This window comes from Eptatretus burgeri, chromosome 12 (genome assembly GCF_056783735.1).
Source record: "Eptatretus burgeri isolate ZD-2024b chromosome 12, Ebu_testis_v1, whole genome shotgun sequence".
Lineage (NCBI taxonomy): Eukaryota > Metazoa > Chordata > Myxini > Myxiniformes > Myxinidae > Eptatretus > Eptatretus burgeri.
The window spans coordinates 71,410,037-71,423,985 of NC_140972.1; the positions used below are offsets into that span (position 1 = coordinate 71,410,037).

The 13,949-nt window shown below is 41.9% G+C and overlaps 1 protein-coding gene across 14 annotated transcripts in view; it reads right to left on the bottom strand.

The window, feature by feature from the left end:
- The window catches only part of LOC147015894 (rhotekin-like), a 195,535-nt gene that overhangs the window by 36,380 nt on the left and 145,206 nt on the right, over nucleotides 1-13,949 (bottom strand). The window lies entirely within an intron of this gene.

Here is a 13,949-nt window from a genome sequence, read left to right on the forward strand (position 1 = left end):
CAAGGTCAGAGGTCAAGTTGACGATTTCGTAAGTACCAGTCTATGACTGCTTGTTTGTGTGTTTGTTTGTAGGCACGATAACTCGAGAACGGAAGAAGCTACTAATGTCAAATTACACCACGTGATTCAGGAGGGTGATGGCTAGCGCTGATTAGATTTTGGTCAAAATCGGTCAAAGGTCAAGGTCACAGTGAGGTCAAACATTCGATTTTTGATGGTTTGGTGCAGAATCATCGTAGAAACTTCTGGTTTGCGTCGCTACCTTCTCCAGAGACAGCTTTTATTAGACAAGGTCAGAGGTCAAGTTGACGATTTCGTAAGTACCAGTCTATGACTGCTTGTTTGTGTGTTTGTTTGTAGGCACGATAACTCGAGAACGGAAGAAGCTACTAATGTCAAATTACACCACGTGATTCAGGAGGGTGATGGCTAGCGCTGATTAGATTTTGGTCAAAATCGGTCAAAGGTCAAGGTCACAGTGAGGTCAAACATTCGATTTTTGATGATTTGGTGCAGAATCATCGTAGAAACTTCTGGTTTGCGTCGCTACCTTCTCCAGAGACAGCTTTTATTAGACAAGGTCAGAGGTCAAGTTGACGATTTCATAAGTACCAGTCTGTGACTGCTTGTTATTTTCTTTGACAAGACTCATTTCCCAAAACCTCCTCACTCCTTTATGATTAGTTCACCCAGCCGACTCTTTCACTTGCAGCCAAATTTTCCTCTGTGCTTTCAACCAAAAGCATTCTCACCACCATCTCACCTATGAAGCCTGTCGTAGGTTATCCAGTCGGGGAATCCTGAGACATCAATTTTGTAAAGGCTGTGCACACATGACAAACATTTCCCCTTCAGGTCCATTCATGGTATCAAACCCCTCCATGTCATTACCATCCCCATTCTGCTCCCCCCCTCATCTGGCTCCCTCTCAACTTCAACCTCATCTTACCCTATCTGAACTCCCCCACCCCCCCACTCCTCCCCCTCCCAGCTTCACCCCTGCCCCTACTAGCTTCAGCCCCTCCCCAAACCCTCTCCTTGCTCCTTTCCACATCCCTATGTCCTATCAGCAGCAACTCTCCCCCTGTCCCTAACCATGTGGACCTCAAACATACTCGGCCTCCATTACAACCTGACATCTCTCAATCCAGGCTGTGCTGATAATCCAGACATCATCTGCTTAACTGAATCCTTCCTCCCACAGGACATTCCTGACTTCTTAGTGCATCTCCTTGGCTATCGTCTCCTTTGGTTTGATCGACTTGAACCCCTGTTCTGGTGGCGGAGTCGTGCCTTACATCAAAAACTCGATTTCTTACTCTCCATGTACTACTCCTACACCTCTCAAACCAAAGGAGTGCCTCTGGCTATGACTTCCCTTCCGCACCCACTTCATGTTTGTCTGTGTGTTGTACCGTCCTCCAAACAGTGATGCCTCCATCTACATCTCTCTCTCCCTCAGACAACATGGACCAACTTTTAATCATTCATCCCAACTCTCTCTTCCTCATATGTGGTGACTTCAATTGTCACCATGCAAATTGGCTGGGTGTCGGTACTTCTTTCACCAGCCATGTCACTTCTGCAAAGGACTTCTGTGACTCCATGGGACTGACTCAATCTGTGAACTTTCCCCACCCAGATTTCTCCCAAATCCAAATCTTCCCTCTTATATTTGGTGATGACCAACCTCCCCACCAATTATCTTGCTTGTCCTCTGCCCCAATTGGATTATCTGATCATGTGCTAGTGAAGGTCAACATCTCTCTGACTATTCTCGGAGAACAGCCTCTGCACCGGCGAGTCTGGCAGTTGACTCAAGAAGAATGGCAGGGACTTCAAGCAGCTATCTCTTTTCGGGACTGGTCTCCAATATCTACACCCAATAATATTAAATCAGCCTTGTAATTCTTCCACTGAAGCCTTCTCTGTCGTATGCACAGATTCATCCCATCTCCAGTTTTCTTAGCCATCCTCCCACTCTTGGTGCAATGATTTCTGTGGTGAGGCAGTTACTTCAAAACAACTTGCATTCTCCTCCTGGAAGGCAACTCAAACTGAAGGCAACCTCAGGTCATTTCACAAAGCCCGTAATAGGTGTGTGTTTACTCTCAGGAGAACCAGAAAACAACATCTATCCAATCTCAAGAATGAGCTTTCAAACTTGTCTCCCTCTAAAACCTGGTGGCACCTTGTCAAGTCAGCCTCTGGTGGATGCTCCCCTTCCATCCCTTCCATCACTTCAAATGGCACCACAGCCGACTCCGCTCGTGAGTAGGCCGAATGTCTCAATTCTGTGTTTGCTTCAAAATCTTGTGTCCCCAACTCCTCTCTTTGTCCCCACCATTCGCAGTCACACCAAACTGCTCCTGTAATATGTGTCTTTTGCACCTGGAAAGGTGGAAAAGTTTCTGGGAACCCTCGACTCTGACCCTGCAACTGGACCGGATGACATCAGCTCACATATCCCAAAAACCTGATCTGCTGCTCTTGCACTTCCCTCCCCTCTCTGCCCGTTTCACCCTGCCATTTACCATAGGTCCTCTTCCATCTGCTTGGACATCAGCCAATATCACAGCAAAAATGTGCAAAAACAGATTCCCTTAACTGCAGACCAATCAGCTTACTTCCAATCATCAGCAAGGTCATGGAATCCATCATCACAGTTGACATAAAATCATTACTTTACTCAAAAAGCCTCATCTCAGATCATCAATTTGGATTCAGACCTGGTCACTACCTTGAACATGCTGCTTCTACTCTCACAACAATCATGGAGGTCCTCAATATCAGACATGGGATCACAACCGTCTCTCTGGACATATACCGAGCTTTTTATACAGTCTGGCATCCAAACTTGCTCTCCAAACTGTCTGCCTATGGAATCCAAGGCCAACTACACTCTTGGATTACAGACTTCCTCCACTCTCATAGCCAGCATGTGGCTCTAATGGAACCCTGTCTTCTCCTCTCCCAGTCAAGGTTGGAGTACCACAAGGCAGTTTTCTAGGCCCAATATTTTTCCTAATCTTCATCATTGAGCTCAATGTCTTTCTGGAAAATCTTCTTTATCTCTTTGCTGATGACTCCAATCTCTGCAGTGACATCCGTAATCCCTTTGACAGACAAGAAGCAGTCTCTTCCCTCTCCTCAGACTTTGACAAAATCACAAACTGTTAAACACTTGGAATCTCTCTTTCAATCCTGAGAAATGTCACACTCTCTCTCTCACCGAGAAACGTCTGTACCACAAAAGCCCTCCCATCTACTTTCTCAACAACCCTCTTGAAGAGGTTCAGTCACTTAAACTCTTGGGTCTTAGTCTCAGCTGTGATCTCTCTTTGGAAAGCCACATTTCAAAATTAGCCTCCAAAGCCAGATGCCGACTGCTGGTACAATGATTTCCCGAATATAGAACCACCTTCCATACTCTCTTCAATCGCATTCCACCCTCCAGGTTTTCAAGACAGCTGTTCACAACCATCTCAAACCATCCCCCATCCAAAATCATGATCTTTTCTACATCCGTTAAACCACCCCCACCACTCCCACCCCTCCCAAATATTTGGCTTATGTATCCATATTGTCCCCCCCCCCCATTTGTGTTCTCTCTTATCCCTCGCAGTTACCTGCATCCCTTGTTTTGTCTGTCTCTGTCTACTTTCTCCCTCCACCCTGCTTTTGGTGTTTTCCATTTCTCCTACCTTTCCCTTTGTTATGTTGTGTCCTGATTACCTCTGCCACCGAAGGTGAAGGAGGTTATGTTTTCACCCCTTTCTGTCTGTTTGTGTACAGAATATCTCAAAAAGTTGTGGACGAATCCAGATTAAATTTTGTGGACAGGTTCGGTGGGTGACACGGACGAACGAACTTATTCGATTTTTGTGAAGATCCGGATCTGGATCCGACTAATATAATTTCTTAAGTGATTCTTCACCATTGAGAGATAATGCTAAACTAATATAAAGCACGATATCTCAAAATGTTGTGCACAGATTCGGATGAAACTTGGTGTACAGGTTGGATGTATGACCACGACGAATTGAATCGATTTGGGTGAAGATCCAGATTCGGATCCGACTACTACAATTTTTAAGTGATTCTTCACCATTGAGAGATGGGGCTCAAAAACGACATATATAGCACAATATTTCAAAAATATATTGGGCCAGATATGTTCTCATGGATCAAGAATTATGGAATGGAAATATGCGCTCAACTGAGTGCCCTTCTAGTTTGTTCTGTGTTCCATGAGCATGGTCAAGGCTCTTCCACTTGCCTTGACCACGTATAAAAAAGAGGAGGATAGCCAAAAAGTAAGAGAAGAGCAGAAAGAATTGTGGTTCAATGTGGAGGAGGAGGTGGAGAAGGAGGAGTAGGAGGAGGAGGAGGAGAAGGAGAAGGGGAAAAAGAAGGAGGAGAAGGAGTAGGAGGAGAAGAAGGAGTAGGAGGAGAATGAGAAGAAGAAGAAGAAGAAGAAGAAGAAGAAGAAGAAGAAGAAGAAGAAGAAGAAGAAGAAGAAGAAGAAGAAGAAGAAGAAGAAGAAGAAGAAGAAGAAGAAGAAGAAGAAGAAGAAGGAGAAGGAGAAGGAGAAGGAGAAGGAGAAGGAGAAGGAGAAGAAAAAAAATACTTGAAAATTGGAGAGAAAGTGAAGAGTTGGAATTCATGTTGATCAACATGACGTCGGTCACACAACAATGTTCTTAAAATCCACACAAAATTGAATGCAAGTCAATAATTTGTCCCATTGTAAAAAAAACCCCAAACTATTCCACTGGACTCAAATATGGAAAATGATGACATCAGCAGTGACTCAAATAATTATTGAAGGTGGCTTATTGCAGATTGAAAGTTTGATGGTTTAATTTATTTTGCACACAAGTCTCTTTTAAGCATGGAAAGAAAATGGGAAATATATGTTGGATTTGACCCCAAATAAATACAGATGGCTAACAATGGAAGTTTGGCACATGAGGTTGGCACAGGCATGGGATGGCATGAAGAGCAAACAGTGAATTGATTTCAGCAGCAAAGTTCACATTGACATTTTTCACACTGAAGTTACGAAGCAGATGCTAAACTACTTTTCTTTCATGTTAGTTGAGTGTTTCTTTGCCTATGAAGGATATAATAATAATAATAATGATACTCATAATAATAATAATGATAATAATAACTAGAACTGCCACTTGAAACTGCTGGCAGTGATGACTGGGTACAAAGACATCCGGCTTTGATACAGCACAGAATTGACGAGTTATGGACTGAATAACATGACATGTTCAATCTATTATTACGTATGCAGTTATCCCTTTTTCCTGGGGATATCGTCGGCATCAATTGAATTGGCGTTTACCTTACCTGAACTCGAAGTAAGTTACTAACCCTAACACCTTGGGTCCACAGGGTAAACAGGAACTCCCCTGAGTAATACAAAGCCCCCCACACGTCTCTCTACTATGCAGGATTGATGAGTTATGGACCAAGTCACACACCACATTCAATCTATTTATTAACACCTGAACCCTAACCCTAACACCATGGGTCCACAGGGTAAACAGGATCTCCCCTGAGTAAAACAAAGCCCCCCCCCCCCCACACATCTCTCTACTATGCAGGATTGATGAGTTATGGACCAAGTCACGCACCACATTCAATCTATTTATTACCAAAGCAGCTAGCCCTTTTTCCTGAATATATAATCGGTACCAATTGAATTGGTGTTTAAATAACCTGAACACAAAGTAATAAATGTTGACACCATAGGTTGCAGGGTAAAGCGGGATTCCTTTGAGTCTAATGAGGCCCCACACGTTTCTCTATGACGCGGGATTCACGAGTTATGGACTGAGGAACAGGCCACGTTCCATCTCTTTATTATGTACACAGTTGACCATTGTTCCTGGGGCCATCATCAGTATCAATTGAATTGCTACTCCTGTACCCTCAAATGCATGGAGGCACAGCCAAGTGAGCCTTATGCAAAAAAACAAAAATTCTAAAAGGTCTCAGATTCAAATAATTAAATTAATCTGGCTGCCAGACCTTGTGGTTGATCAGGTTGAAATTTAAGACATCCATTCCCCATGTCTACTGGATCATAACTGTGAAGCATGACATCGACTGATGAAGCGGTTCCAGAGAAAACATTATTAAATATTTTACTTCAATCGAATATGGCTGTCAAACCATGTGGCCGATCAGATGGATATTTAAGACAACCATTCCCCATGTCTGCTCGATCAAAACTGTGAAGACTCACATTGATTGATGCAATTTTTTCAGAGTAAACATTATTTAATATTTTTCCTTTAATCCAATATGGCTGCCAAACCATGTGACTGTCAAAAAGAGTGGGGAACTTTTGGTTCATCATGGATAGGCAATCATACCTGAAAAGGTATACTGCAATCTGTTCAGCCATTTCAGAGAAGAAGATCAATTTTATTTTTAATTTTCAATCCAATATGGCTGATGAACTATGTGATCTATGACATCAAAAATTTATATTCTGCCTCTAATGGTGTTAGGGATCATGCTTGTTAAGTTTCGTGGGAATTGGATAAGGTGTATTTTTTGCTCCAGGATGGCCATCAAACCACGTGACTTGTGATTTTATAATTTTTTACTCTATATGCAGCAATGGCGTTAGATGATAGGTGCAAAGTTTCGCTTCGATAGGATAAGTGGTTCCAGAGAAAACATTATTTAATATTTTTCTTCAATCCAATATGGCTGCCAAACCAAAGCAATTATTCATGAACAAACTTATATTCCCTAGTCTTAGAGAATATGTGTGAAGTTTCCCCTTGATCTGACCAGCCATTCTGGAGAAGATTATTGAAAGTTTTTTTTATGGGAAATTCAACATGGCTACCAAACCATGTGACTTATCAATTAGAAATTAACAAACTTGTACAAGCATGTCTTGGGGAACATGTGAATAAAAGTTTCGCCTCAATCTGTCCAGCTGTTCTGGAGAAGAAGATTAAAAAAAGAAATTTCAAAACAATATGGCTGCTGAACCATGTGACCTATGACATCATAATATGTTTTTTTTTTTCCTCCGTGAGTTGTTGCGCAGATGACGCTCAAAAAATTTCAAATTTTCTCGACGCAGGGCTCGTGTTGAATTTTCACCGGGATACCACTTCACCAATGATATCATGAAAAATCACCATTCTTCTCCATGGGGAGTTCTTGTCATGTGCCAAGTTTCAATTTTTTCCCATTGTGCGGTTTCAGAGATAGAGGTCAAAAGTTTTTCGGTTTTTCAAAGATGGTGCCTGTACCACATGACCTACGACGTCATCACTATCAATTAAATATTATACGAAAAAAGATACATACTGCAATGAAAATTTTGTGTCGATCGGACGAACGATTGCCGAGAAAATGAATTTAAAAGCCCCAAAAAAACGAAAATTGCCGGCAGAATAAGAAAAAGAATAAATAAACAGAAGAAAAACAATCGGTTACCCAGCCTTGTTGGCTTGGTACCCTAACTAATCTATTGGTAATGTACTTTCCGACTTCATTTTGATTGTAACAAAGGTAAGTATTCATAATATAGTGAAACTTGAAGGGCACTCTTCATTGTTGCCACAGCACCAGATATGCGTCTGCCTACAATATAAAATCATTATACATATGTACTTGCACAAGGTTTGATTAAATCCATAAACCCATATTCAAAATATTTAATAATTCTGGCTGCCAGACCATGCGTCCACTACCGGATTTAGGGGTGGCCAGGTGGGGCCATGGCCCTGGGGCCCCCCACATTTAGGGCCCCCCCACAATTTCGATGACATTTTGAAAATCCCTTGAAAATGTGTTTCTAAAGTTATATTGTCGGTGAATGAAGATTGTAAACTCTTTGTAAGGATATCTTTTCAAAATTGTCCGTCATTGTGAGGGTCCTTTTCAAGCTTTGGCTTTTTCAAGACGTTTCTTCTACGGTCCACAGAACAGTATCATATCCGAGTTCGCTGCCGCGAAGTCACGCAGGAAGCTTGTCCATTGATTAAGGCACCGTGTGTATGTTCATTGATGTGGATGACACTGCCGTATATTTGCGGTCGCTGGAAGTCGGATATTAATCACCATTTCGGATTTCTCTTGCCCAGATGGTTTTTAGAAGTTAGAAGATTTTTAGTCGAAGTTCGTAGTCTGATTAATGACAGTGCGTTGTTTGTTATTTTCTTATATTAGTCCATCTCTATCTCTTACTCTTGCAGCACCAGCATTTTTGTGATTTGATTTTCGAATTAGCTCAGAGATAAGTCACCAGCCATATCAATAACAATCCGTCCATCTTGTCATATTGTCAGATTTTATTGTAATTTATGAACATATATGCCAAATCATTCCTGATCAGGATGTGCCAAATCTATAGATATAAGTTCAGTTGTTGATGAAAATGCAGTTATAATTTAAGTTGTTGATTAATCTCCAAATTTGGGGGGCCCCCCACAATCATTGTGCCGACAGCCCCCCACATGGTAAATCTGGCCCTGCATACGTCCGATCAGGTTGATATTTAAACCGTATATTTCCCAAGATGACTAGATCATAACTGTGAAGTTTCATGTCGATTGATGAAGCGGTTCATGAGATATAATTTTTTTTTAAAGACTTTTGTTGAATCCAATATGGCTGCCAGGCCATATGACCTATTAATAGTTTGTGAACACCCTGTTATTGCCAATGCTTGTGGAACATGTGAGTGAAGTTTCCTCTCGATCTGTCAAGCCATTCTGGAGAAGAAGATTTTTGAAGTTTTATTCTTCAAAAATTCATAGCTGCCAAACCATGCGACCTATGATGCCATAGGTGAAGAAGTTTTTGTTCCTCATGGAAAGGCGATCATACACTATGTGGCCAAAAGTATGCGGTCCCCCCTTCTAATTTGTGTATTCGGCTATTTCAGCCACACCCATTGCTGACAGGTGTATAAAATCAAGCACACAGCCATGCAATCTCCATCGACAAACATTGGCAGGAGAATGGGCCGAACTGAAGAGCTCATTGATTTTCAATGTGGTGCCGTCATGGGATGCCACCTTTCCAACAAGCTAGTTCATTAAATTTCTGCCCTGCTAGAGCTGCCCCGGTCAACTGTAAGTGCTATTTTTGTGAAGTGGAAACGTCTCGGAGCAACAATGGCTCGGCCACGAAGTGATTGGCCGCACAAGCTCACAGAACGGGACAGTTGAGTGCTAAAGCGCATAGCGCAGAAAAATAATCTCTTGTCTGTTGCAACACTCACCACCGAGTTCCAAACTGACTCTGGAAGCAATGTCGGCACAAGCACTGTTCGTCAAGAGTTTCATGAAATGGGTTTCCATGGCTGAGTAGCCACACACAAGCCGAAGATCACCATGTGCAATGCCAAGCATCGGCTGGAGGGGTGTAAAGCTCACCGCCATTGGACTCTGGAGTGATGAATCACACTTCACCATGTGGCAGTCTGATGGACGAATCTGGGGTTGGCGGATGCCAGGAGAGCGTTACCTGCCCGAATGCGTAGTGCCAACTGTAAAGTTTGTTGGAGGAAGAATAACGGTCTGGGGCTGTTTTTCATGGTTCGGGCTAGGCCCCTGAGTTAACGTGATGGGAAGTCTTAACGATACAGTAAACAATGATATTCCAGACGATTCTGTGCTTCCAACATTGTGTCAACAGTTTGGGGAAGGCCCTTTCCTGTTTCAGTATGACAATGCCCCCATGCACAAAGCAAGGTCCATACAGAAATGGTTTGTTGAGATTGGTGTGGAATAACTTGACTGGCCTGCACAGAGCCCTGACCTCAACCCCATCAAACTCCTTTGGGATTAATTGGAACGCCGACTTGCTTGCCAGACCTAATCGCCCAACATCAGTGCCTGACCTCACCAATGCTCTTGTGGCTGAATGGAAGCAAATCCCTGCAGCAATGTTCCAACATATAGTGGAAAGCGTTCCCAGAAAAGTGGAGGCTGTTATAGTAGCAAAGAGGGGATCAACTTCATATTAATGTCCATGATTATGGAATGAGATGTTGGATGAGCAGGTGTCCACAAACTTTTGGCCATGTAGTGTACCTGTAAAGTTTCGCGGTTGATCTATTGAGCTGTTTGAGATTTTTGAAGGTTTTTATGTTTAAAAATGTTTTTTTAAAAAGCTGCCAAACCAAATTACCGATGATGTCATCAATTTTTCTCCTCCATGCAATTTAGCCCCAGATGACCCTCAAAGTTTCATACTGATCGGATAAAGCGTTCAACGTATGAAATTATGACCGCATAACGAAGCCACCTATGACATCATGAAGAAGTTGCACTTATTTCCCATTGGGACTATTTCCAATTTGCCAAATTTAACTATTTTCCATGGAGCGGTGATGGAGATACGGAGGTCCAAAGTTTTTCCTTTTTTCCAACATGGCTGCCACACCACATGACCTATGACATCGTAGTTATCATTGAAACATTCCACATGAGTCATCGCACCGACGTGAAAATTGTGTGTCAATCGGATTAGCAGTTTCAGAGAAAACAGAGAAAATTAGCATGGACGGACATACGTACAAACAGATGGACGGACAAACAAAGCATACTTCGCCAGCGACTTCGTCAGCGGAGGCATAAAAACCCAGACTATGAGGGGAAGGCACACGACACACTCAGCACACACATCTAATCATTCACTGAGCAGTAACGGCCGTTCATAATCGTAATATTTACAATTGAAGGATGTTTTAAATGTTATTAACTCGAGATCAGATACTTAACTTTATCTCAAATTACAAACCTGAAACGAGTTGTTTATCTGATGTTACAACAGCCTTCTTAACTTGTCAGCAATTGGTAGATTTTCCAGATCAACAGGTGGGCTCAGTTCTTCATAGAGGTTTCAACCCTTTCAGCCTAGAAGCTCTCAAAACAGTGGGTTCACAACTATGCCCCTGGGTTTACATCAGTATATCCACAACCTCAGCTGTGTCTGGACAGTCAGTCAACTTGGCAATGCAACCCCTCAATTCAAACCTTCTACTTACTGTTTTAGGTATACATGTTTAAATTTCTTGCTAAATGGTTGAATATAGATCAAATATCCACAATCCTCATTTGACATTCCTTAATTAACGGCACATATACTATCTTACATTACGAGTTAATCACGCAAAGCTTACTTTGCACAATACGCTTACATTACCCAGCACGTTCATTGTGCTTTCCACTGAAACAAACTGACATTACCTCTGCAACCGAAGGTGAACGGAGGGTGTGTTTTCACCCCTGTTTGTCTGTGAGCAGGATATCTCAAAAAGTTATGGATGGATTTGGAAGAAACTTGGTGGACAGGTTGGGTGAGTGACAATGACGGATTGATTTGATTTTGGTGAAGATCCCAATATGGATCCGGATGCGAGAATTAAACATTTGTGAAAGAGTTTCTTCACTGTTGAGAGATGGGGCCAAAAACGATATATAGTATGATATTTCAAAGAGTTGTGGATGGATGATGACAAAACATAGTGGGTGAGTTGTGTTGGTGACAAGAACAAGCTGATTCGATTTTGGTGTGTGACAAGGACGAATGGTCCGGATCCATGCAGATCCAGCCCATCAGTGGGATACAAAACGTAAACTGTTCAGCCTGGCGGAGGTATATGCTCGACCGAGTGCCGTTATAGTTTACACTGAAAACATTTCGAAATGTATTTATTTGAATGATTCACCACTAATGTTTATGTCCTTCCAATTGTTTTTCATAACTTCCATTTGGTATAATTTTGTGACCTTAAAGAACACGAGTTTGAATGCGCTTATCAAATTTAATATGCCAAACATCACGCAAAATCAAATTATTTGGTTTGAAATTAATTATTATTGATATTGAACAAACCAAATAGCAAACACTGCAAAATCAAGATTATATATCTATCTATCTATCTATCTCTCTATCTCTATCTCTATCTCTATCTCTATCTCTATCTCTATCTCTATCTCTATCTCTATCTCTATCTCTATCTCTATCTCTATCTCTATCTCTATCTCTATCTCTATCTCTATCTCTATCTCTATCTCTATCTCTATCTCTATCTCTCTCTCTCTCTCTCTCTCTCTCTCTCTCTCTCTCTCTCTCTCTCTCTCTCTCCCTCTCTCTCTCTCTCTCTCTCTCTCTCTCTCTCTCTCCTCCCAGTGTGTGTGTGTGTGTGTGTGTGTGTGTGTGTGTGTGTGTGTGTGTGTGTGTGTGCGCGTGTGTGCGTGTGTGTGTGTGCGTGTGTGTTAGATCGTCATATGAAGTCGTAAGATAACTGACAGATATTCTTAAACGAAATTTATGCAAACTGGAAAATCCAGTTCCTCAAAATGTTGAAAGATGAAAGCAATTTCTGAAAAACATTTATCAAAACGAGGAAACAACTTCGTAAATCATCCCATGAAAAATGTCACCGCACATTGTTTAGGTTGACAGTTGCAATTCATGAACAAGCTCAAAGCCCATAAATGGAATACGATTCCAGGCACGATGGAGGGTGATCATCAGCCTTGGGACATTTGCAAGAGGAAGTTCCCTGTGAAATCAACCACTTCATGCAAGGGGTCAACCACAGCCTCTTCCATCAGCCTTCAACAGGCGCCTACTAACAGAGAGTGGACAATCAACAAAAATGGTAACACACTCCTTGTTTGTACATTCTCTGAGATCCATGGAAAAGCTTGTACATACATTAAATGAAGGAGATGGACATTTAAGAAAGCTACATAGTAAGTAGGATTTGAAGCTGGGGTCATCGCATCACGAGTCAAATGCACACATGGGAATTACAGATAAGTTGCTCAATCCTGAATAAAAGTAACAATGTCCATCAGAATGTCGAACGTCCATATTTTGACTATTTTGAAGAAGAATCTTCAATTGGTGAAGGACAAAAACAAATGCAGTGTTGACATGCTTTTATTAAGACAAACATTCTGCCTGTCCAAGGTTATTTTTAAATATGAAAGTGAAAGGTAGGGGAGTGTAGGAGGGAAAGATGTTTGGGAGGAAGGGGAGAGAGAGAGGAGTGAATGGAGTGGAGGGAAGGGGGCCTGGGATTGAGCATATTGAGGGGGAGCGGGGGTGGGGGTATGATTGTGGAGCGGGTGAAGCCTTGTTGCATTGTCCAAAAAAGTGTGGGTTAAATTGTCCCTTGGCTGCTCATTGGAAATTTTAGCTCCATATGACAGAATATTGACCTGTACAGGATTGCTTCTTAGCCAGGGAAATAATTTGCCATGAACATTGTGACATGGTCAGGAGGTATGGGCCTGCAATACTTTTGAGATTTTGCAGTTTCATTTTGTAATCAGGCATAATTGTACTATCCAAACCTCAGCCCTGACCCGTATGTGAAAGGGAAATAATGTTTAATGCCATTTCATTCACGAGGATACGACACAAGACAACACGGGCCAAACAGTGTGCAATTGTTTTGTGTGTAATTTCATCTGAGAGTGCGATTGGCATGGATGGGTGTGCAATGGTGCATGCTGATGAAAAAAATAGCTGAATCCCCACAGGATCATGGGATATTTAACAGTTTACCTAGAAATATATAAATTCAGCAGCAGAGCAATTTGGTTGGTAAGTACAAAAGGAGTGACAGGCTCAGCACATGTCACCTGTCACGTGTACGACCCAAACACAGGGAACCTCAAACCGAAATAGTCATCAACAATAATAGCAAAGAGGAAGCACAAAAAGACTGCTTTTAGCAAAACATAATGACACTGCAAAGCATGGATAGTAATCAAACAAAAACAGCTTCAATTTGTGAATATGCACAATAATTAACATGACAATGTATACATCTTAACAGAGGAATGAAAACAACAAACATTCCTTTTCTAATTTTTCCAATGGGATGTACCCAGTTATTTTCCAACTGTCAGTCGCAGGCGGTAAAGGCACGGAAG